At 40.3% G+C, this 23,860-nt stretch overlaps 1 protein-coding gene across 18 annotated transcripts in view; it reads left to right on the top strand.

Moving 5' to 3' along the window:
• Window positions 1-23,860, top strand: part of LOC143362424 (bromodomain adjacent to zinc finger domain protein 2B) — a 295,115-nt gene that overhangs the window by 116,337 nt on the left and 154,918 nt on the right. The window lies entirely within an intron of this gene.

Here is a 23,860-nt window from a genome sequence, read left to right as displayed (position 1 = left end):
AAAGACGTAAAAGCATTATAGTGAAAATTCTATGAAATTAAGCCAGATGAGCCAGATACTATGATATCTAATTACCAGAGATTCCGGATGCTTATACGAGTTTTCGTTTTTCCGGCGAACTCTCTTGAACCTGTAATAAACTGGAATTTTATGTGCTATATTCATCGCTTTAATTGGCTGAAGACAACGTGAAAAAGAATGGAATTTTACTGGAGCGACTGCTTTATTCTTCTATAATGACCTTTGGAAGCTATAAACGCGCCGAGTTACGCAGTCTGATAAGTCTATTAAATTAAATATAGACTGAAAAATGTTAAAAAAAAACGCGTTGACATGGAAAAAGCTTCGGATTTTAATTCGCGTAGTATTTATGTAGACGAAAAGGCTCGATTCCCGATTTCTAACAGCGGCGATACGATTGAAAATTACAGTGAAACGTTTAAGGATTTCCTAGTATTAGCGAAAATTTCCCTTGCCCCGGTAATTCCTTCAAAATGGAGGAAGATAATGTCCAACTTGTATCGAGGTAACGTGTACCGCGAGAGTACTCTGCCAGACTGGCTGCAACTGGGTGAATTTCCATTACACGAACTTTCCAGTTATCTGAACCATCTTGTCCTTCGGCAACTTCGTATAAATGGAGTTCCACTGTACTCCGAATTTTATATTCGTTAAGCATGACTCACTTAACACATCGACTGCGCTCGATTATGGCAGGATTCGCCGGAATTTTTCTGTTTCGGGTGCGCTCGATTCGCCGTTTCACGTTTCGATTGGCACGTTTATTTTCCCATTGCTATTTTTTCTGCTAATAAATCTCCAAAGTATTGAATCAATAAATATACTCCTGCAATTTTTATGGGAACTTAAGGATCATTCGATTCTACTGTTCAGCAATTCTGCCATACAGTTTTGATCATTCTCTAAACTACAATATCCCAGCCAGTGCAACTGAACTGCAAGATGTTGGCACTTATCAGTTTTAACCCTTAGCACTCGAATGGCGACTGTAAGGCGCCACTGAAAATTGCTGTATCATTATTCAAAATATTTTTTTCATTATTAAAGTTTGTATTTCATAAATTACTAATCACTTCAGTATTGTACGAGTAAGTTGCACCATTTTCGTATGTATAACATGGAAAAAAATATATAGAAGGGAAGTATTCTAGGTTGGAAGAAGTGTTTCGTTTTTATGTTAAAATACAGTGACTCCCACTAATATTCGGACGCTTTTAAAAATCGTATATCTTTGTCAATATTAGACCATACGACTTGGATTTTTTTAAACAAGTTGGCACAATTGGTTGCTACATAAAGTGAACAAAAATTTTTACAAAAATTGCAATTGGTCGAAATTGCAGAGAAAATACTAAAAGTTATATTTTGCAACTTTTTTATGTGGACTTGCATTGAAAACTTAGAAAGTATGATTTGTAGATCTGTATGAACTATACATATTCTGAGAATTTCATCAAAATGAGTCAACCTTGCAATGAGCTACAAATGTTTCAAAATGATCACACAAGGGCGAAATTCCCTGACAAGGCCAAAATTCTGCGACTTTCGCCCTTAAGCTTTCATCTTTGAACGTTTGTAGCTCATTGCAACGTTGACCGATTTAGATGAAATATTCAGAATATGTATAATTGATACAGATGTACAAAACGTACTTTATAAATTTTTAATATAAGCCCGCACAAAAAAGTTGAAAAATACAAGTTTTAGTACTTTCTTCATAATTTCAACCAATTGCAATTTTAATCAAACATTCTTTTTCACGTTATGTAGCGATTCAATTGTTCTAACTTCTCAAAAAAATTCAATTAGTATAGTTCAATATTGACAAAGTTATGCGATTTTTAAGAGCGTCTGAATATTAGTGGGAGTCACTGTAGCTTCGAGTGCAAAGGGTTAATAAATCATTCTGAAGTCTCTCGAACCTTCCCACTGTTCTAAATTGCACCTGCTCACGTCACAAATGCCTAAAATGCAATCAATAAAAGATAGGCCATCACCTTTTTCAAAATTCTGTGCATCGTGGAAGACCCTGTGCCCATCAGTGTACAAGAAATTGTAAAATATTGTCGAGGTTTAATAAGAAGAAGTCAGAAATAAATTGTGGCACGAATGCATTTCAAGTGCGCGAAGGACCATCCGGGAGACAAGAAGACGCGCATCAGAGTTGGATAACGACACAGAGTTTTTTGGGCTTGAGGCTTTTTTGTCAGATTTGCTTCAGGCAGCGTTATGGCGAAGCTTCATGGCAGGGTTCATCCGAAAACAAGTTTGGTTGCGGGTCTCGATCGGGTTGCAATTCGGATTTAAATTGGCGAAGTCGAGTGCGCGCTTAGCGCGGCCGCTCGTTACGAAACTTCGTTACTGCCGAGTATTTTCAACCCCGAAGATTTCGATGGCCCCGGGGCGAATCCATTAAAGGTAAAAGCTTCTCGTTTACATCTGCCGTTCTCCCCTCTCGCACTTTCTCTTTCTTTCTCTTCTTCCGTGCTCGCTCGCGACTCCTTCGTAACCCACGCTCTCTCTCTCCCTCTCTCTCTTTCTCTCTCTTCTCTCGCGCAGGACGTTCCGATTCTTTCGAAACGTCAGCTGGTTAGCGAGCATTGGTTGCTCGAATGCACTGTCCATGTGTTGCACCGAGAGTCGATGAACAGAGTACCCGACACTCCTCGCGGAATTGAACTGCATACGACCCGGTGATTAGCATCTAGGAACTCGCGCTCCGGTTCGCGAACCGTTGTTACCGGGATTGCAGAATCGCATACTGCAGCCGATAAATTGCATCGGTTCCTGGACCTTGTTTTCGTATTTTTCAACGCCTGCGCGAGCTCGCCGGTTACTCTGTATTCACCGCGGTCTTTAAAACAATTCTTTTATCGCAGACACGAAAGTGCTCGTACACAGGAATGAAGTTTCTTCCATTTAATTTGTTCGTGGATTTTTAATAGCGTTTCTTCTTTTTGGGGAGACGCGGGGTTGCATTTAAAGTGGAACTTTTAGTCGGCGAATTTTCTTGTAGAATCTACAAGAAAACTGCTTTTACTTCTTTTTTTTTGCGCAGATTATAAACGAACATAACTGAATTCTTAAACTGCATCCGCTGCTGCAACAGTATTTTATTCTCTCGTTACGATCTTGTTTCGTATTATGCATTTTATTTGGATTCCACAGTGTGGAGTTAATTTGCAAACATATGCTGTTTTACTCTCACTTGTTTACATATTTACGCGTTTGCAAAGGATTGCGGATTAAGAATTTAATGAATAATAATTAAAAGAGTTTTGTGAAAGGTTTTACCTGTTGAATAAAAATTTGTATGTATATTTTACGTCGGTCCAATTTTGTTCTATTCCTTCCACAGAAACTGTATCTTCGTAACAATTATAATAGATTGCATATTTTGAAGTGCAATCACACATTGTCGAGCTGATTTTATATTTCTCTTTGTCCAAGAAAACGATTCGTTAATTTCTGAGCGGGACATAAAAATTAACTTCGAAAGTGTGAAAACATAACAATTTTTACATTTAGCAAAAACTATCACTTGCAAGTCGATCTTCCGTGACATTATAAACTCTGCGTGGTAAAAGAATATTACCCAAATCCCTAAATAATCATTTCCGAAAAAATTCGGATGTGTATAAATATCCGTTGTCCATTAGGATTGCAATAACACGAACGTTCGAATCCATGCAAATGTTAATTCCGAGACACTGGTATTTTTAAATCGTCGCCGTTTCCGTGGCCAACACTGCATATTTGCAGCGACGTGAGATTATTAGGTTGGATCTGCGGAGTCACTGAACAGGAAACCACCTTTTTTGGAAATAGCTCGCCAAGTTGTTCGTTCGTATAAATAGATACGATCGATAGATCTAGAGTGATTCTTCCAGTCATATTTTCCACGGGTATTTGCGTGCAACGTTGCATAAAACGATCGGTTCATGTCTCCGAGACGTCAACGTCTTTCTTAAACAAATATCATCTTGGATGCAATGGCCACAAATAAAACTTTCCGAATCACACGTACTTCAGCCACTCTAATTTAGGACTGTTTGTTCCGAGGAGATATCATAAATTGTTCAAGAAATTAACTTAAAGCATGTGAGAATCTATTTGTAGAGAATTGAATTGTCCATTCAAGCAAGCTTCAAGTACAAATTTACTCAATAAAATTAACACTAAACCTACGTACGCGCGGTCAAATGACCGTTTTTGAAATTTCGTTTAGAATTTCTTGTATACAACGTTACTGTATCGCCATGTAACGTATCGACTTTTCCTATAATATACATACAACCCATTTTTCAATATTCACAACTTTCTTTATTCTTTACTTTCCGAAAAAATTTCGTAGCATGTCTTTCTATATTAGAATACATTTTTTTTTTTTGAAGCGGTCATTTGACCGCTCATGGAAGGATTAGGTATACATGAAATGTCGGTAGATTTAGTGTTAAATAACTCTTATACACAGGGTGTCCCAAAAATGTTGTACTTTCTTGCAAGGTATACCACAATTCCTGAGATCGTTTAAAGTAACTTTTTGCTTTGTGAAAATGTTCTCCGCGGCTTTATTCAGGAGTTATTAACGAAAAACACGGACAAATCAGAGCGCTGAGTCAGAATTCGCCTGCTGTATCCGCGCTCGGATTGGTCTGCGTTTTTCATTAACAACTCTTTAACATCGCCGCAAAGGAAAAAGTTACTTCAAATGGACTCTGGAATCATCCCTCCCAAGGAAATACAACGTTCTCGCGACACCCTGTAGAAACGGCACAGGCTACGTTATATAGCAAAATTAAATAATTCTACCGAAGAATGAAGGTGTTAAAAGAGAACTGAAAATTATGATTCAACTTTCAAATTAGCGAGCGAGCATCGAGACGAGCTGTATTTACCGCGAATAAAATGTTTACGGTCTCGCTCCTTTCGTTTCACTTGCGAAATACGTAGCAATGTTAATCTACCGTGGAAATGTCCAAATTTTACTGTCCGGGGAGAAGAAATTACACCGGAAGCCACATCGTCGAGGATTAAACCGTGAAAAGATTAGGAGGTCGTACTCAGATTTTGACCTACTTGGAGACCCTGCATAAGGAGATTGGGAATTTCCGTGGAACAGCTCCATAAAAAGTTTACGCCCGTCTCCCGTCACGATAATATAAAAATAAGAAATATCGCAGGGTTCCGGAAGAGCTCCATTACCGAGTCGGCCGGGTTCCAGACAAACGAAAAGTGCCTGCCAAAGAAATCCTGCGATCGGGTCCCTGGTATCCTTCGCAAAACGTGCAGTCAGCGTCGTACACCTCTCAGAAAAATTAATTATCTTCGTAAACATTGAGCTACAATAAGAGAATAGTAATTATTGGAAAGTGGACACTTGGTATTAAAAGAAATCATGTCAAAAAACTGAAAAATCTACAAACGTAAACTGTTACGAAATCTATTTTCTATGAAATTTTTTACACTAGCTTTTTTCAGATTTTTTTCTGCAATAGTTCTTCCCTTTCAACGAAGAGTGCATCTCGCGAATGAAATGAAAGACGACATTGATACGATCTTTTTTGAGCATTCGAGTGTCTAAAAGTTTCCCTGTTAAGACAAGACGTCCAAAGCGACTTTCGGCCATCGATCCGCGCCGAATTCCGCGCCGCGCGTTACGGAACTTGGCGAACAATGGCGCCGCTGGAAATTCATCGAGGAAATCGGAACGCATGTCCTGACAATGGGGGCGCGGGCTCCGAAGGCGAGAAATCGCCGATCGCGCTGCTCAACGGGGACAAAAACGCGATGAAAGAATGGCGGACAATGCGGAAACGCAACATGGGGAGTCGGGCTTAAGTGCAGCTGCGAGTCGAGCCGGCAAAGAGAGAGAGAGAGAGAGAGAGAGAGAGAGAGAGAGACAAAGAGAGAAAACTGCTCTCGTAATCGCGCGAGAACGTGTGTAACGTGAACGGATCGGAGAACGCCACCATCTTGCATGCTCCCGCAATGACCTTTTCCCGCGGTCCCAAGAAATTGCGTAGATCACGCGCCGCTTCGATCGACATCCGTCGATCCTCGCACCTGCGTGTGCAGTCGACTCCGTATTTCCTTGGTTAATCGAGCACCAAACGATCCAGAACCGTCTTGAACCGTCTGACGGAGCTAAACAGGTCTGCGATAGGTGTCTACGTAGTTATGCTCTGTTTCTACATAGTTTTCGATGTTGTGACGGCTCCCGAGAAGTTTGTTGCGTTGTCCCGTTCATTGTTTATTCATACCGCAGTTGTAAACACACATGTTTTATTCCGGCTCATTGCTGAGGAATTGGATTTAGTTTACAGACACCTGTTAACACGCCGAGTGCCACGCCAATGCTCATAAATAGACTTGGCGTATTTATAAATAGATTTTATGTATTTATGAGAAAAGTAAGTAGCACATAAATAATGAAGTGAAAAAAAAGTAGTACATTTAAAACGGTAGAAAGATTAATGGAGGATATCAATATGAAATTTGCGATTTCTCAAAATTGTTAAGTGATTCCCGTGCTTCGCAATTGATGCAAACAGTTTTTATTTTGCAAAAAAATCCCCTTTGTACACATTTATTAACTTAGAAGATATTTCAACTTCAATTTTGTCGAATCCTATGGATCTCATTTACTATATTTTCGTGTTTATCGATCAACCGGAAATTAAAGTTGAAATATCTCTAAAATTAATCATTTCTTGACATACATAGGTTAATATTTTTTTGCATAGGATGACAAGCTGCATCGAACAGCGCATAGAAAAATATGTTTCTATTTGAAAAACTGAAGCTGACCTTGAAATCTCCGAAAATCTTTCACCTACGGAAGAACCGTTATTGCAATATTGTAGTTCTCTTTATACAGGAAAACTTTGGTTTGCAAAGTTTTTTCATATTTTCAAACTAGCTGATGATGTGCTGATGTGTCACCCTACGTATATCACGTGAAGAAACTCAAATTAATTTTACGCATATGCTTATTTAACACTAAACCTACCACGGTCAAAATGACCGGTTTTCTATTCCACAATTATTGAAATTATAAAAACGTTCTCATTGGAAATTACTGAATTGATTTCTTCATTTAAGCACGTATTATAATGAAAATCGTACAAAGTTTAAGTAAACTCAATCTTCTCCCTTCTATAAGACGTTTCACTTTTATATGTTTTGTGTTTGGTAAGTTTAGCGTTAAAATTATAACAGCAAAATATTCGGAAAACTTATTACTTTTCTGTGAGAATAATTCTTCCTCAGCTTGTACAAGAGGGTGCGTTGTATTTAACCCTTAGGCACCACTCAAAATTGCTGTATCATTATTCAAAATATTGTTTACATTATTAAATTTGTTGGTATTTAATAAATTACCAAACATTTCGGTATTGTACGTAAAATATATATACAGAAGGGCAATATTCTAGGTCGGAAGAAATGTTCCAGTTTTGAGTTAAAATAGCTTCGAGTGCGAAGGGATGATACAATGTTGTGACCATGTTGCTGAAATAAATGCTGAACGTGTTAAGCAGTTTGTTGTCAAAAGATTTTTCGTACTGATTGTTTCGTGTGGTTTTTCCATGTCTAGGGTCTAGTAATTCGGCGACTGGTTGTAATTGCGATAAATACTGAATAAATAATCGTAGATAACACTTCGGTTAAATTTCGCATTAAATGGAACACTCGGATGATTCGCGGCACGTTCATCCAGAAAATCGATGCAATTTCCGGGGTGTGGGCGATCTGCATGCGTTCCTCTTGTTCACCGTTCGCCGTTCACTGTCATCGTTAGCACGAACAACGAAGGAAACTTGCGCCACCGTGCAACGCTGTGTCGGGAAAGCAAGCATAGAGCTGTGCGTGCGCATGCACGGCCTCTCCGTCTCTACCGTGTAATCTCTCGAGTATCTCTGCGTTTCGCGCCGCAAGAAAACTTGCAACGGTAATCGCGTACCTGTGCAGTTTTATGAACCCGCGTGCACCGCCGTTTACGAGCTCTCCGACGGAAATCACGCTGCACCGGAGCCCTACGATCGATCCGCGATGAATCTTGCACGATTAGGCGACCGGGGCTCGTTCGGAATGCTTTACTGTGCTTTCGCAGTGCCCGGACTTAATATTTGAACGCTCTCTGCGGTGGTATAATTTTGTTAAACCTGAACCGAACAAGTTCATCAGATCCATAGAGTGTTTCGTTCATGGAAGCGTTTAGCGTTGATAATGACAATTGTATTCTAAGTATTCCTCTCGTAAATTGAAACCTTTTCCCTTCAATTTAAGCCCTTGTGCGTTCAAAAATTCCCACGGGAACACATGCTAAAATTAATTAAAAAATGGTTCACGAGACAGCAACAAGTGAGCATTGCTGTGTATCACTCAGAATGATGACGGAAGGACTATAGCGACGTGCAATAGTTAAAATCATAAAATTCCACAATTTATATTATTTCGTCTTTGATTCGGTTTTCGATGCCTTTAAATTTTTTTTAGACCCCAGGCATAGTTACCCAAAATGAAGAGAAAACCAAGGGATAAAAGAATTGCAGAAAATGAGAAACGAATGGAGTTCAAAATTTGTGTACATTGCAAATGATGAAAACTCCACAATATATAATTTTGTATCTGGTTCTCTTTCCAACTTTCTCACAAACCGAACACTATCCCCAGGTAAATCTCTAGCGAAGAAACGAAACGGTTTAGTAAAATTCACGAATAAATCACATTAAAGATTTGTACGCACCGCGAACAATTGAAGGAAGAGACGTCATTTAATATGACGAGGTGCGAAGAGCTCTTAAACCTCGCACCCATCGTAAACTAAAACGAGCGTCTAATTCCCGCGTTCGCAGCAGGCTGCCGATTCCTTTTTGCAGTTTTGCTCGTGCAATTTCTTTCGGCGAGTCACCGTTATCCTTCACTGGCAGCGTAGCGAGAAAGCGTTAGGCGGTCTCGCGTCGCGGAAGTTCGCAGCGTGTCTGCGCGACTGGTTTTGTTGTCTCCGTAACGTCTCGTCACGGCTCGGCAAAGGATGGACGCTAGAGAAACGCGGCGAGTCTGGATTTCTTCGACTACGGTTCCAGGAAACTCGTTTTCTCGCGGGTCTTCCCGAACGTGTCGCGATTCGACGAATAACGCGAGATAACGAGCCGCGCTGACGTCACGAGGAACGCCTAACATCAGCTGTGCCACCGTGGACAGCTGCGTGCGGTGTATTGTGTCGGCCGGCTCGCATAACAATCGCTGGAGTACACACGCCTACCCCCACTACCGGCGCGCGATGATCTCCTCCTCTGGTTTCGTTGCGGCTATAACTATAGCGTGGCTCACTCGGAGCCGAAATAGTCGAAATAGTCGAGATTCCTGATAATTTTGGAATGTTGATTAAATTAACATTCCAAATTATCACCGCCTCGTTGCCGGTGGCATTTTTCACCAAGAAATGATACGACCCTCATTGTTTCGGTTTAATTCGCCGTGACGTGTAATTCTAAAGTCGCGTGTCGACGTGCCGATTCTTTTTTCGACCAAATGCATTCTTAAACGCGAATTATCTTAAGGGATTAAAGATCATTGTCGTATTATTTTTCACGCGTCACGACTGTTAACACCTTTCTATTTATTCCTACTCGCGAAGGGTACAGAAAATTTTTGTTTTGCATTAAGATTCGCAGCCTTGTCGTTAGAGTTGTTTCGTAAATATTATAGCTAAAATTCTAATGGCTAAAAAGCTCTGCTAAAGGGCTCTGCAATTTTGAAGAAGTTCGAAGACCATCGTGTACTATACCTTTCATATCTTGTTTCGCGTAGCCCACGTTTACATTTTAAGGCATCGGTAGTGTGCAGAAATATAGATTTAAATGAAATTTTTCTGTAAACTATTCAATCAAGGGTAATTAGATTAACGGAAAACCATTACTAGTGCATCATCATTGGTGCTAGCTAGTAGAAATCGTCAGCAATGACTGGACACATAAACGAAACCGTGATAAATTCATAGTACAAGTACTCCTGGAATTTACAAGTAGATATAACCAGCAATGGACAGACACGTCGATACAGTCTTGGTAAATACATAGCAAAAATATTACTGCGACACATTACAAGTAAAAATAGTCAGCAATTCACAGACACATCAATGATACCGAGATAAATACGTAGTACAAAGCACTCCTGGAATTTATAAGTGGAAACAGCCAGCGGTGGACAGACACGTCGATCCAATCGGAATAAATACACAGGATAAATTACTACGAGAAATTGCAAGTAGAATCAATCAGCAATTCACAGACACATCAACGATGTCGTGATAAATATATAGCATAAATATTCCGAGTATTTACAAGTAGGTACAGCCAGCAATGGACAGACATGTGGAAGCAATCGAATAAATACATAAGATAAACATTACTACGAGAAATTACAAGTAGAAACAGGCAGCAAATCACAGACACATCAACGAAATCGTGATAAATATATGGCGTAAATATTCCAAATATTTAGAAGTAGATACAGCCAGCAATGGACAGACATATATTGATAAAACCGTGATAAATACGTAGCGAAAATATTACTGTGACAAATTACAAACAGAAAGAGTCAGCAATTCACAGACACATCAACGAAATTGTGATAAATATATAGCATAAATATTCCGAGTATTTACAGGTAGACAAACAAATATTGATAAAACCGTGATAAATACATAGCATAGATATTCCGATAATTGACAAGTAGATACAGTCAGCAATGAACAGACGCCTCGGTGCAACTGTAATAAATACACAGGATAAATATTACTGCGAGAAATTACCAGTAGAAACAGGCAGCAATGAACAGACATATCCATAAAACCGGGATGAACACATAGTAGAAATACTCCGCAAATTTACAAATAGAAAGTCAGTCGTGGACGGACATACACGCCAATTTACAAAGTCAATCTGTACAGACCCTCCAACCTGTGATCATACTATTAGACTGTGGATTTTGATGCAAAATAAAAATTGTCTGTATTAATTGCAAGATATGGGAGGAGGACTTGTTTCTTCCCTTAATAAATTCGTTGACTACATTTTTGTCCTAATTGTATAAAATCCGGGCATATATCATCGATATGAATCCAAATGAATTCCATAACATTTTTTGACACAGTCTCTAATCAAATATGTTCATTAGACAAAGATAAACTTTAACATCTTATCGATCATAAAATTGAACACGGAACGTGTCTACATTTTTACGTTGCCATAATGAACGTTACCGTGCCAAATCATGCGGTACGTCAAACATTGCATTCAGAAAATAAATTCGTCTTCGCCGAGTTCCATTTTCCGATCTCTTTCCGCGGGGTTCATCTTGTCATCCAGCGACACTGGCCGAAATTTATTCATACGAACTTATTTATGGATCGCATTTATTTACGACCGGGGGCCAGCATAACGCGGGCTTACGCTGAATTATGGTCGCCGGTCGCGCAGAGACGCGGACTTTTCTACGGTACCTGTGGCGCTCGCGTAATTGTTAACGCACGGACATTTACGTTTGTACAATTTATTTATCCACAGCCGCCGACAACAGGTGTATATGCATAAATCGCGAGCGCTATGCCGCCGGTGGGCCGCGTGCTAGCGAAAGGGGAGGATTTATATAAGTCATACAAATAGAACGGGAGTGTCGGTAGTAGGATGCTCCGTAAATTTACATTTATTTAATATCGAATATATCCCCGTACCGCCGCGCCGCGGAAATCTGCATATTAATGTTTACCCTCGAGTCAGTGTTCGTTCGACTGTTTTATTGGGCAAGCGTTAATGGACGGGGTGAGCGGCGAGGCGGTGTTAAAGAATTTAGAGTCGTCGATAATGGAGATATCGTAATTCCAAGTGGATCCGGTGTTTTCGTTGTCACCGGGAAATATGCTTCCTCTGATCCCGACTCCGTTTTACACTGTATTTTTCAATGGAACCTCACTTTTAGATATTCTTCTTTGAGTATAACCATTGCAGAAAGTGTGTGCAAAAGTATTCCTCTGTATTCGTAAAATTACAGTAGTTACAGGCAATGCAACTCGCGTTGCGAGACATTGGTAGTCGAATCTTTAAACACGTTTTTCTAGAAACCGCTTTTAAAAAATTTTTTTCTAGTTTGAACCATAACGACATTCATACTGATTAATAAACAACTTCATCTTTTTCCGATCAGTGGAACCATGGCAACCGTCGACCCATGCTTTGCAAAACAATCTATGAAAATATATATAACTCGTGTAATATTGATTATTTTTACTTGATAAAAATTACACGTGTATTTAAAACACCAATTAATATATATGCAAAATCCCAAAGTAAACGGTTCAATAGTTTTCGAGGAAAAGAAATCGTAAAAACTCGTGCGCAAAAACGGCCTCGTGAACCAGAATACCACTTTAACGAGATTAGGCGAAGATTAGCGCTGTCGGCTTAAGCGGACGTTTGAGGACGATGATTAGACATTAAGCGGTTTATTTGATTTTGTATTAGAACCAGCGGCTATGGAAAATTGTTCAAACTTGGTAAAATAAGTGTGTTAAAGGGTTAGACTGCCTTGGCGTGTTGGAAATGTATACTGAGTTTTCGGGGATTCATTTTGTGAATGGTGAAATCCGAAAGTTTGTGACACACATGTTTCATGCGACACGAATAATATATACACATTTTTATTTTCAATTTTTCTTTGTGCTGAAGATAGAGACTGAATTATATTTATACCGCTGCTACATAGTGTTTTAGTTTATCAAATCGCATCTGATTATCTGACTACAATTTCGATGAGCCGACTGCGGATTTTAACATTAACAATATTTAAAAATTTTCGATATATTGTCTTCGACTTGCTAAGATTGTTAAAAAAGAAAAGAAAGGTCTGTATGGTTACTGTATATCGAAATCGATGCTAAACATTTTGATTTCGCGTAAAGATCGCCAGTCTATTGATCAGATTTTCTGACAGCATGGAACTCGAATCGATTCTGGATCTAACGATCAAATATTGGATCACTGGAGTGAAATGGAACAGGAAAGGCCCACCTAGTCCGCGTTAATTCAACGAGCTGTCGTTAGCTCGTTGACCGGCGCCGAGATCCGCGAAGTCAGGGACAGAGAGTTAACATTTCACTCTGCCGAGAGTTATTATTTCAGGTGAAGAGAGAGAGAGAGAGAGAGAGAGAGAGAGAGAATTGAGGGTGCTCGAAGACGGTACATCCACAAAGGGAAGAACGGGGCTCGCGATTAAAGCGTCGCTCCCATTTTCTTTCCTCTGTTGGCCGCGAATCGATTACCGGCTGAAAGGCGCCATTGAGGACGCAATACGTCGTCGTAGACGTTGCGACGCAACGCATAGTACTACGAAACGATCACGGTAAAAAATCTGTGAATCTGATTCTACTTCACACAAACATTCCCGTCCACAAACTCCTTCCAAGGATGCAAGGAATCTTCGCAGGACACTTGGGTCGTTGCTAAAAATTGCCAATGTTTAATCCATTATAACTTCGTAAACAAAAATCGTACAAAACTCTATCTAGGCTCATTTTAAAGTTTGAAGCCTCCACTTTCAGTTCCCTCGTTAAATTTTTCTTGTGACATTTGTGCTTCATGTACCAGAAGCATGAAGCAGGAATGATTAAATTACTCTTCTGTTGAAAATTTTGCAAATTCGACCGTTTCTACGGGGATGGAGAAATTATTTTCCTGCTTGAATTCTTCGTACATTTTAAAATCGAAGCCACTTCTTTAAAACGAACCGTCGAAACTTGCCCTACGATTTTTCGTAGCCGTTCTATTGCACTTCGAAGAGTGAGAATGCGATTGAAAGATGGAGCATAGTTCACAAAAAAACTGAAGCAGCTATTAAAAGAATGAAGCGTGCCGTAATACGCTACAATTAGTTTTTCCTCGAACAGCATGAATTTCCTGTACAATATTTTCGATCTCAGGAGCGACGATTTCGAGAATCGAGGTCGCGAGGCGTAACCGAGACTCGTCGAAGCGGATCGAAAGATCGCCGAAAAAAAAAGAAAAAAAAAATGGAGGAAACGATATCCGGGTCGGTTGCATCGTTCGATTGTTAGAGAAACTCGATGTTTAACAAAGTGTAGTCGAGGAGCAGTAAATAACCGGCAGTGACACGGGAAAAGACAGAAAGAGCGAGAGAGAGTGAGCGAGAGGGAAATTCACAGCGTAATTCCGCGCCGACTCCATTTCCGTCCCCTCGAGCGCCATAGCTTCCACTCTTTTGAGCGTAGAACACTTGAAAAATTATTTTTTTTAATTATATACCGCCCGACTCGACGCCGAGGAGCACTAAACACGCGATTGTTCTTCACCGTGCCTCGTTGCGCTTCTCCATTCCCCTCTCTTTCTCTCTCTCTCCCTCTCTCTCTCTCTCTCTCTCCCTCCCTTTTCTCCCCTTCCCCTCTCTCCGTCACTCTATCTCTATCTCGCCTTTCTCTCCTTTTTTCCAAATTAGTCGTGGAACGTCGCGCGTGATTTTCGTGCTGCATCTCGGCCCCGAAAAATCGCGGAAATGCACCGCTCGACGAGAGCGCGAGTGTTTATTGTCCCGGCTCGTCACTGTAATTTTATTGTTTAATGGGGATCGCTTCCGTGCATTGTTCCGTATTGTTATCTGTTGCTTTGGACATTTTTAGAGAGAACACGACGGCGGAGCTCGAAATATTGAGCTGGGACAAAGCCTTTTTTTTTTTGGGAACACTGCCTTGCAAACGTATTTATTTTCACGGTGACCAAGGCGAACGGAGAGGAATTGTTGTTGATTAGATACTGCGGTTCGTTGCCAATCTAGCGACCATGTATTAGAAGCAAGAATTCATCGTGTACTCTTTGTACTCACTGCATTGTCAGGCTCTTTGTGATATTTGAGAAACAAAGAGTTTAAGAATTACAGATGAATCGATTAATGATAAAAAAAGGATCGATGATGGATGATTATTAATGATTATTTGTTTGCTTGTTTTCTCGGTTTGTGATTAATCAAACGACAGTGTGCTACAATGTATGATGAGCAAGCTATTTTCATTAGCGTAATTATAGACGTACGTATCATGTTATTATTCCTTGAATGCATCACGCCCATCAAAATAGCGGAATCTTTTAAATTTCTCAATGTTTACGTCAATACTCGGATGGTCTTTAAAATCGCATAACTTTGTCAATATTGGACTATACTACTTGAATTTTTTTGAGAAGTTAGAACAATTGGTTCGCCACATAACATGAAAAAATGTTTAATTAAAATTGCAATTGGTTGAAAGTGCAGAGAAAGTACTGAAAGTTGTATTTTACAACTTTTTTATGCGGGCTTATATCAAAAATTTAAATAGTACGTTTTGTACATCTGTATCAATTATACATATTCTGAATATTTCATCTAAATTGGTCAACGTTGCAATGAGCTGCAAACGTTTAACGATGAAAGCTTAATGGTGAAAATCGCAGAATTTTGGCCTTGTCAGGTAATTTCGCCCTTATGTGATCATTTTGTAACACCTGTAACTCATTGCACCGTTCACCGATTTTGATGAAATTCTCAGCATATGTATAATTCTCAATATAAGTCCACATAAAAAAGTTGCAAAATTCAACTTTTAATATTCTCTCTGAAATTTTTGTAAAAGTTTTTTCACTTTATGTAGCAAACCAATTGTGCTAACTTCTTTAAAAATCCAAGTCGTACGGTCCAATATTAACAAAGTTATACGATTTTTAAAAGTGTCCGAATATTAATGGGAGCCACTGTATATGTTATATGAATAGACTGCGGATCTTTATGCATTTATGGCTGTTGAAAATTTTCAAATGATGCTGGCATATAAAATTCGTACGACTTTCATTTATTTTGGGTCTTCAAAAGCTGTTTCCGTTGAAAAGGGGATTTTATTCGATTCCGCTTTCCTAAAATTTGTCTATAAAAATTGAAAACGGCATAAATATCCGCAGTCTGATAACTTTTATTCGATGACAGTTATCCGCATTTGCAACGACTCGCACATTGACGTTCTTAAATTCTTTTAGACTTTCCTACTGTTCGAAATTTCAGCCATCCACTTTTCCCATAAATGCATAAAATCCACAGTCTTTATATGAAATTTTCTAAAATTTGTCCTGAACATTTCTGAAGCTGTTGTTCCTTCTGCTATTATACGTACCCAATACTAAACCTTTCACGATTAAGACCGATTAAAGCGATTTAAAACGATTAAAACTGGAATAAAATCGTAGAATTTAAAAATTCTAAAAAGAAACTTCCGGCTTTTAACGAACCAAAAAATTGTACTACTTCGAACGTCCTTAGCCATTCATCGAACGACAAGAAGCAAAGTTGCAAACAGTCCAAGCGATATTTCTGACACACCCGGTGTCCTGTCTGATCCAGCGTTCGCGTAAAGGCAGCAAAGCAGAGAAACTCCCACAGTCTCCCGCGTTTCCTCGATGTTTTCCTCGATAATCGTCGCTCGCAGCAGCAGCAGCAGCACACACGGCCACTTTTGAACCGTCCGGTACACGCGGATGATTTGTTCCTGGAAGTTCAGGAACTTATTGATTCCCGGCAGCTACGTGGGAGACGTGGACTCGCCGCCGGTTTCGTGTCGTGGCTCGCGATCACGATTCACCGGCTGCATCCACACGATATTTCCAGCCTTGTTGTGCAACCGGCGCGTAATTATTCAAAAGCATCGCGCGCGCGCGCGCGCGTGCATGCCGCCGATCGACTCGCTCTTACGATCTACGATCTATACGTTCGACGATTTCGCTTCGTTTCCGCGATCCGGCGGCGTCGTTTGATCCTCGATCAATATGACCGACGAGTCGCGTCTCGGAGAGCAAATTCGAAGATGCATCATTCTGATCGGTAGACCGTCGATCTTTATGCAAAAGTTGTGCATTAATTCTAAGAAGAATTAATTTTAAGAAGAATTAATTCTGCATTAGTAAGAAGTCAAACAATCTTCTTTGAGTAATTTTTTCGAGTTGAGAAGAACGTAACAACTTGCGTTCTTCGTCTTTAGAATTTGGCATTCCACCTAGTCGATCAGCAATTTCCTTAAAACTCGTTTGTACATTCGTTAGGTTGGAAATATTATGTATGAATATGTTGTAATATTAACGATTTGTATTGCGAGTCGCTGCAAACGCAGATCGAATAAAAATTAATTCGACTGCGGAATGTTTATTCAATTTTCAATTTTTATAGACAAGCGGGAAGAGCTTTTGTAGGTCCAAAATAGATGAAAATCGTACTTGATATGCGGGATGTTTATTCAATTTTCAGTGTTTACAAGCAAATTTTTATAGACAAGCGGTAACAGCTTTTGTAGGTCCAAAATAAATGAAAATCGTACTAGACTCAACCGAGTTGTATGCTCTTGGATTTTTTGAAAATTTTCATTAGTCACGAATGCATACAGATCCGCAGTGTGTTAATTATACTCGACGTTTTCATAGCTGCGTGCATTATGATTTATAAATTCATTCAACTGGAGCTGCATACAAATATGTTCTAATTTTATCGATTTGTATTTCGAGTCATTGCAGATGCAGATAACCGATTAAATAGAAACTGTTTATAGTCGATGATTATGTAACCGCATTATGGTTTATGAATTCGTTCGGTTGGAGATACATATAAATGTTCTGTGAACGATTGCAAGTTATATCACAGCGGAGAGTGATTTTTAACTATGAAACGTATCCCGAATCGTAGCAGCGTAGTACAGTAATATTTCCCCCGGCTTCTCTTTCCCTCGTCGACCGTCTTCGCGAAGAACGGGAAACAGAGGGAAAGAAAGACGGAGAAGAGAGAGAGAGAGAGAGAGAGAGAGAGAGAGAGAGAGAGAGAGAGAGAGATGCGCCCGACTAAATTCGTTACGGCTTGCCACGGCGTGTCGTTCCTCTTTCGACCGGCTCCCAGTTGGGTAGAAAGTCGACAGGGGCTATATGAAAAATGTCGGGACCGGAGGAAAGATCGTTATATGGAAAGGATCGCGAGGCGACAGCTGCCCGGAGGCTTTGCCAGAGCCAGTCCTCGTTCCACGATCGAACCAACGAACGAGCGAGCGAGACGAACGCAGGCCAGAGAAAGAGAGAGGTCGGCCCACGCCGGATCACTGACGTCATGCCCCTTTAAAATCGAGACCACGACGACGAGGACGACGATTCGTTCGCTGCGACAAACACCGATTTTACGTACCCGACATTCTTCGACACCCGCTTTTCTTAACCATCTTGCAATCTCCCGATCGAGTCCTGCCTCTAGATCGTTCGCTAGAGCAGTCGCTACCTCGATCGATAGATCTATCGGGTCTCGAACTCGCGACTAATAAGCAGACCGTGTACCAGCAGCTATTTCTTAATCTGATCCTCATATTATTAAAAGAAAATGTTCCACACCAATTTAACACTACATTGCCGGAGCAAGTCAATTTGACTCATTCACGATTTTATTGCTATATATGTAGAAAAACTTAAATAATATTTTTTAAAACATGTGTTGGTTTTTAATAGAATTATGAAGGTAGGAATCTGATCAACCCCATTATCATACAATACCACCAATCTGTCAGAGGGAATCACTAACTGGCCAGATACCTTCTTTTTCATCCGGCAATCTAGTGTTAAATAAACTGAGCGACGAAACCAGCAGCAGTCTTTGAAGCTCTAGCTCTATCGACGCTGGGATCTAGTAACTGTTCGATTAATCAAGTCACACACGAGACTATGAATGATATGAAACGCTGAATCACATGAATTCCGAAGGGAAAGGGGTGAACCAGGCTCTGGCCCTTGAAGGGTTAACGATTAATTTATCAGGTTTACGGGAGAGTCGGATCGAACGGATTCCGTAGGAGGCAGCGAAGAATGCGGCAAATTTCAATAATTTTCAGACACGTCTCTCCCGGCAAGAGCCTAGAAATATACGGATTCCTGAACGACAAGCCCGCGAGTGGCTTTACGATCGGTGCATCGTCTTCGACGCGGGTTTTCCACGAACCGACGCAACATCCATCTGACGCACGATCGGATTTCAGAGCGCGACTCCGCGTGGGAACGTGTGTACGCGTCGATTTCACGTGTGCACACCGTTGCAACGGTTGCAATGCGTTGCAGCCGCCGCCGCCGCCGTGAGCCGTACCAACCGGTCGATTCGGCGAACGTTCGCAATGGAAACGTCCGACAGCACTTTTCCTCGTCCCTTTTCCTCGTTTCGAATAATTAATAAAACGCCGCGCACTGTGTTCCGTCTGCTCGCGAGCGGATCGCCTTTTGTAATCTGCGAGACCGTCGCTTCCTCCGCTGTTAACCTTTCTCCGTGAACGCTTAGAAAGTAGCCTCGATACACCGAACAACCGCTGTCGCAATTTGTATTCGACCACGGCGGACGCAACGTCCGCTTGCAGACGAGCCCGCGATTTTCATTTCTGCAACGGGATCCTAAACATTTTCGAATAAGAGACGAGTTTTTTTTCTTTTCTATTCTAGAAAATCTCGTAAAAGATTTATTTCAATGCGAGACGACTTTGCTGGAATTTTCAACCCTTCGGGGAAGATATTCCTCCTTGATAATTGTTACAGAAAATCCTACGATATTCTTTTCGTCTGCTCCATTCTAGTTTTCTTCCAAGTATTGCAGTGTTATTTTTGTCGCAGTATTTTGTACGTTCCAAGTGCGCGGTTCTTTATGCAGAAGAAAGATTTACTTGGAAAAACATGGAAGTCGAACGTTCCTTTTTTTCTCTAATAATTTTGAAAGATATAGCAAATTGATGCTTCCTGCAAATTTTCCCTGTCAATTCCAAGAGTTGGGAACCACGCATTTAATTGGTTTTATGAACAATTTTAACGAGTTGGAAATAGTATATCTTTATTCTTCAATTATTTCTATTTTTCTCCCGTTCTCAAATAAAATAGAATACGCAGTCTAGGTATGACCGAATGTCCACGAAGTTTATTTCATTTAATTCGCTGATCGGATCTCGTAGAATTTTTATGATTAGACTGCGGATCATTCTGGAAAATACGAATTTCCTGTATCAATTGCAAGAGAATTATAAGCACTGTGCACACAATCGGTGTGCCGTGCAGACAACGTCTAAACAACGTTAGAGTTCGCTAATTTCCTCGAGGTCAATTAACCACATTTTGCACGAGGAACACAAACGAGAAATAAGCACACGTTTTATTAGACCGAGGATTGCGGGAATGGTCATTTCCATGCGCACGTAAGTGCACGCATTTAGTTGAGTGCAATATGATTTCCAGCGCTTTAGATTTCATTAAGATTTATATTTTATTTGTTCCCCGAGCATTTTTACGAGCCATAAATGCAAGAGAAGCAGCCCGCCGCGCCGACCAACTGTATATCCTTTAGATCAACCGTTTCTTAACGTAAGCATCCTGCTTTGCTGCCTTCATCCAGGGGCAAAAGGTGTTCACATAATCCAACATAAAGTTCATCCAGGATATCGCGGATGGAGAGTGCCTCTCGAACGAGGATTTCCGCGTTGGACGACTCTCGCAGCGAGATGCAGCGAGCTGCAGCGGGGAATGCAACCGTGTAATGGCTGGTCTGAGTAATACACGTACACACTGCTGGCCCATAAGTGTTTCAACAAATCATCTTAGTCCGTGGAAAATATTTATGCTTTCTTCCCTGCTTTGCCAACGTGCTCGATTTGCAATGAGCTTTTCCTTTGCAGCCGTTTCAGTTTGTTTCGAAAGTCGATTTTGCGAAACGGAGATTATGAGGAGAATTGCTGAACCATTACTAATCTGTATCGGCCCCTGAATTATCAACACCCTTTAACCCTATACACTCGGACACAATGTTAACTCGGAGACATTTTCATATATGACCTAGAATATTTCATATCTGACAATTTTATTTTATGAAACTGGTGCAACTCTTATAATACTGATATTTTTGATAATTTATTAAATATACATTTAACAAGATACGAAATATTTTGAATAATGATACAGAAATTTTTAGAATATCTAAATTCTATAGATTTTTTTATTTTGTACATATGGGACTGATGCAATTTACTCGTACTGATATGTTTAGGAATTTATTAAATATAAATTTAATAAGTAGGCACCGGATCTTTATGCAAAATGAATTTTTTTTTGTCATGATTTTTTTCTTTATGAGTTGAATTTTTTTTTATGAATTTTGTACTTGAATTGCAACTAACTGGAGTGAAATAGAAATTTATTTTCTTTCTAAATATGTTTAATGGGTTGAAAATAATGTAACAGTATTTTTAAATTCTTCTAATATTTTTATTGTTTGAAATGACACCTACTCGTTTTTGTCGTAAATGCATAAAGTCCTCTGTCTGTTAATAAGGTACAAAATATGTTGAATAATGATACAGCAATTTTTAGAATATTTAAATTCTATAGACTTTTTTATTTAGTGCCTATGGAACTGATACAATTTATTCATACTGATATGTTTAGTCATTTATTAGATATAAACAAATTGAATGAGGTACCAAATATTTTGAATAATGGTACAGCAATTTCTAGTGGCAACTCATAGACGCCACTCGGGTGCTGAGGGTTAAATCTTCTTTGTCCCTTTGTAAGTAGAAACACATAGTAAGACGTACTGAAAGGCAAGGAAAATTGTAAGAAAATAACGCATCGAAAAGGGCACAGAAAACGAAACAACGAACAATTATGTACTAGATTGATCTAGGAATAGTAATTCGTACTGTCCACAAGTTTGCAAAATTAAATCCTGAGGTAAATTAAAAATCTTGAAGGAGGAAACCATGGACAAGGAAATTTTAATGACGAAGACAGTTTATGTGAGAGGGGTACTAAATAGTCTCCAGAAAGGGTACAAAAATCCAAGAAAATCGACAATTATGTACTACATTGATCTATAAAATCAGCAATATTGAGGCTCGTTGTACGAAGGCTCCAAAGCCCAAAAATACTGTCGAGGAAAACTGAACTTGAACAACCGCGCTAAATATCGCCATACCAAATAAGGGCCTGCGAAGTGACCAACGAGTCGGAAATTTGCAGATCAAGTCCCAGACCGAGGCAGCTCTCTCCCGAAAGGCCGAGAAAACGCGAAATTTCGCACGGCTCCGAAGAAGGAAAAGGATCGTTCAGAAACGTCGCCCGGGGAAACCCACGGCGACGATAATTGATAGCGTCGGACGATATCATTAGCCTTGCGCACCAGGAAGGAATTAGCACGCGAAACGTCGTTGCAGAGGGCCGGTTATGTTCGGGGACGATATTTATACTCGATATACGTCGTCCGACGCGTTCGTGGTTCCATTTTGAATAATTGCGGCGAGAAAGGGGGGAGGGGGATCAAACTCTCTCTCAAACGAGACAGAGAGAGAGAGAGAGAGAGAGAGAGAGAGAGAGAGAGAGAGAGTTTTTCTCGAGTGTCGGTGAAGCCCGGAGGAGGAAGCCGATAAAACCATATCTTCCGCACACAATACGGCAGCCATGAAACGGCGAGCCCGTAATTACAAACTCGCCGCGCGGCGTATCATTATGCACTTAAATCTACCTGCGCCGCGTAATAAATTCACCTGCATATTGCGTCAAAATATTACATTGTGTGCACCGCCGAATCAAGGGGAGGACAGGCCTGCGCTCGGAGCGGGTTTCGCGAATGCATCGGGCCGCGAGGCTTATCGATCTTATCATAACTGCATTCGGGAGCCCCGGACACCCCTTATTCGGGCAACGCGCGCACACACGTGCACACACACTCGAAAAAAAAACTATTATCGATCATTCTCGCCGGCAATTTCCATGCCAGACCCGATGTTCCACCCTGCGTGCAAGCGTCGTCGGATACTCATCAACCGGAGGGCCATCTTCGCGGATCCGAGGCGACCAGTTTTTGCAACATCCGACGTCGACAGGGAGCCGACCGTGAAACGATGGCCTCGCGAATTTTCGAACATGGACTTCGTCATTTGCAAGGAAATAACCCTCTACGTTCCTTACATCGAACGTACGAATTTTCGTGCAAAATTTATGCGCGTACCATGGCTGCGACAAATACTTCAACGCTTAATCTTTGATTTCTGACAAGTTCATGTTTAAATTGTTGCAACTTTGCGACAACGAATCGTACGGCGACGATATTAGGCTCATTTTGAAGCTTGAAGCCTCTAGTTTCACTACCTGTCGGTCATTCTTTTGTCGCATGATTTTGGATGATGTAGCAGGTGAGAAACCGGAGAATCGTCCAATGACACATTGCTGCATCATTCGCTTATTTTTTAAACGCATGTTTAGCTTAAAAATAAATTTTTATTGCGAACCTGTTTGAGACAATTTTGTAGCCTCGTTTTCCCTCTTTCAAATGCATCTTGAATTCGTTTATTTGGTTAGAGGATTCTTTTGTTTCTGCTCGGTGCAAGTGTCACAGTGTCGAGTTGGAAAGAAAATTTGCAACACTTCGTGTGGTTTTAACCGCGAGAAGCTAACGGGAAGAATTTTATTAACACGAGAGATCGTGTTGAAAATGTTCTGTTTTTTTCAACTTAACGCTGCACAGTTCTTGGCTTGTACAGGAAGAAATTTCTAACTACAGTAAAGGCTTGATCCAAGCCGCACGGAGCTACACGATTTTAGTCAGTTTGCCTATCTCGAGTCTGAATATCGGTGTGAACCACTATTAATCCAATTACAAAACTTCTTTATTTTTCATTACTTTTTTATGGGACTTTCACCAACTTATTTGTGGCATTTTTCTGATTGAAATGACACTAAACACTATATATGTCCGT

Source organism: Halictus rubicundus, chromosome 17, assembly GCF_050948215.1.
Source record: "Halictus rubicundus isolate RS-2024b chromosome 17, iyHalRubi1_principal, whole genome shotgun sequence".
Classification (NCBI taxonomy): domain Eukaryota; kingdom Metazoa; phylum Arthropoda; class Insecta; order Hymenoptera; family Halictidae; genus Halictus; species Halictus rubicundus.
Note: the sequence above shows the minus strand (reverse complement) of the source record. Positions and strands in the feature narration are given on the sequence as shown.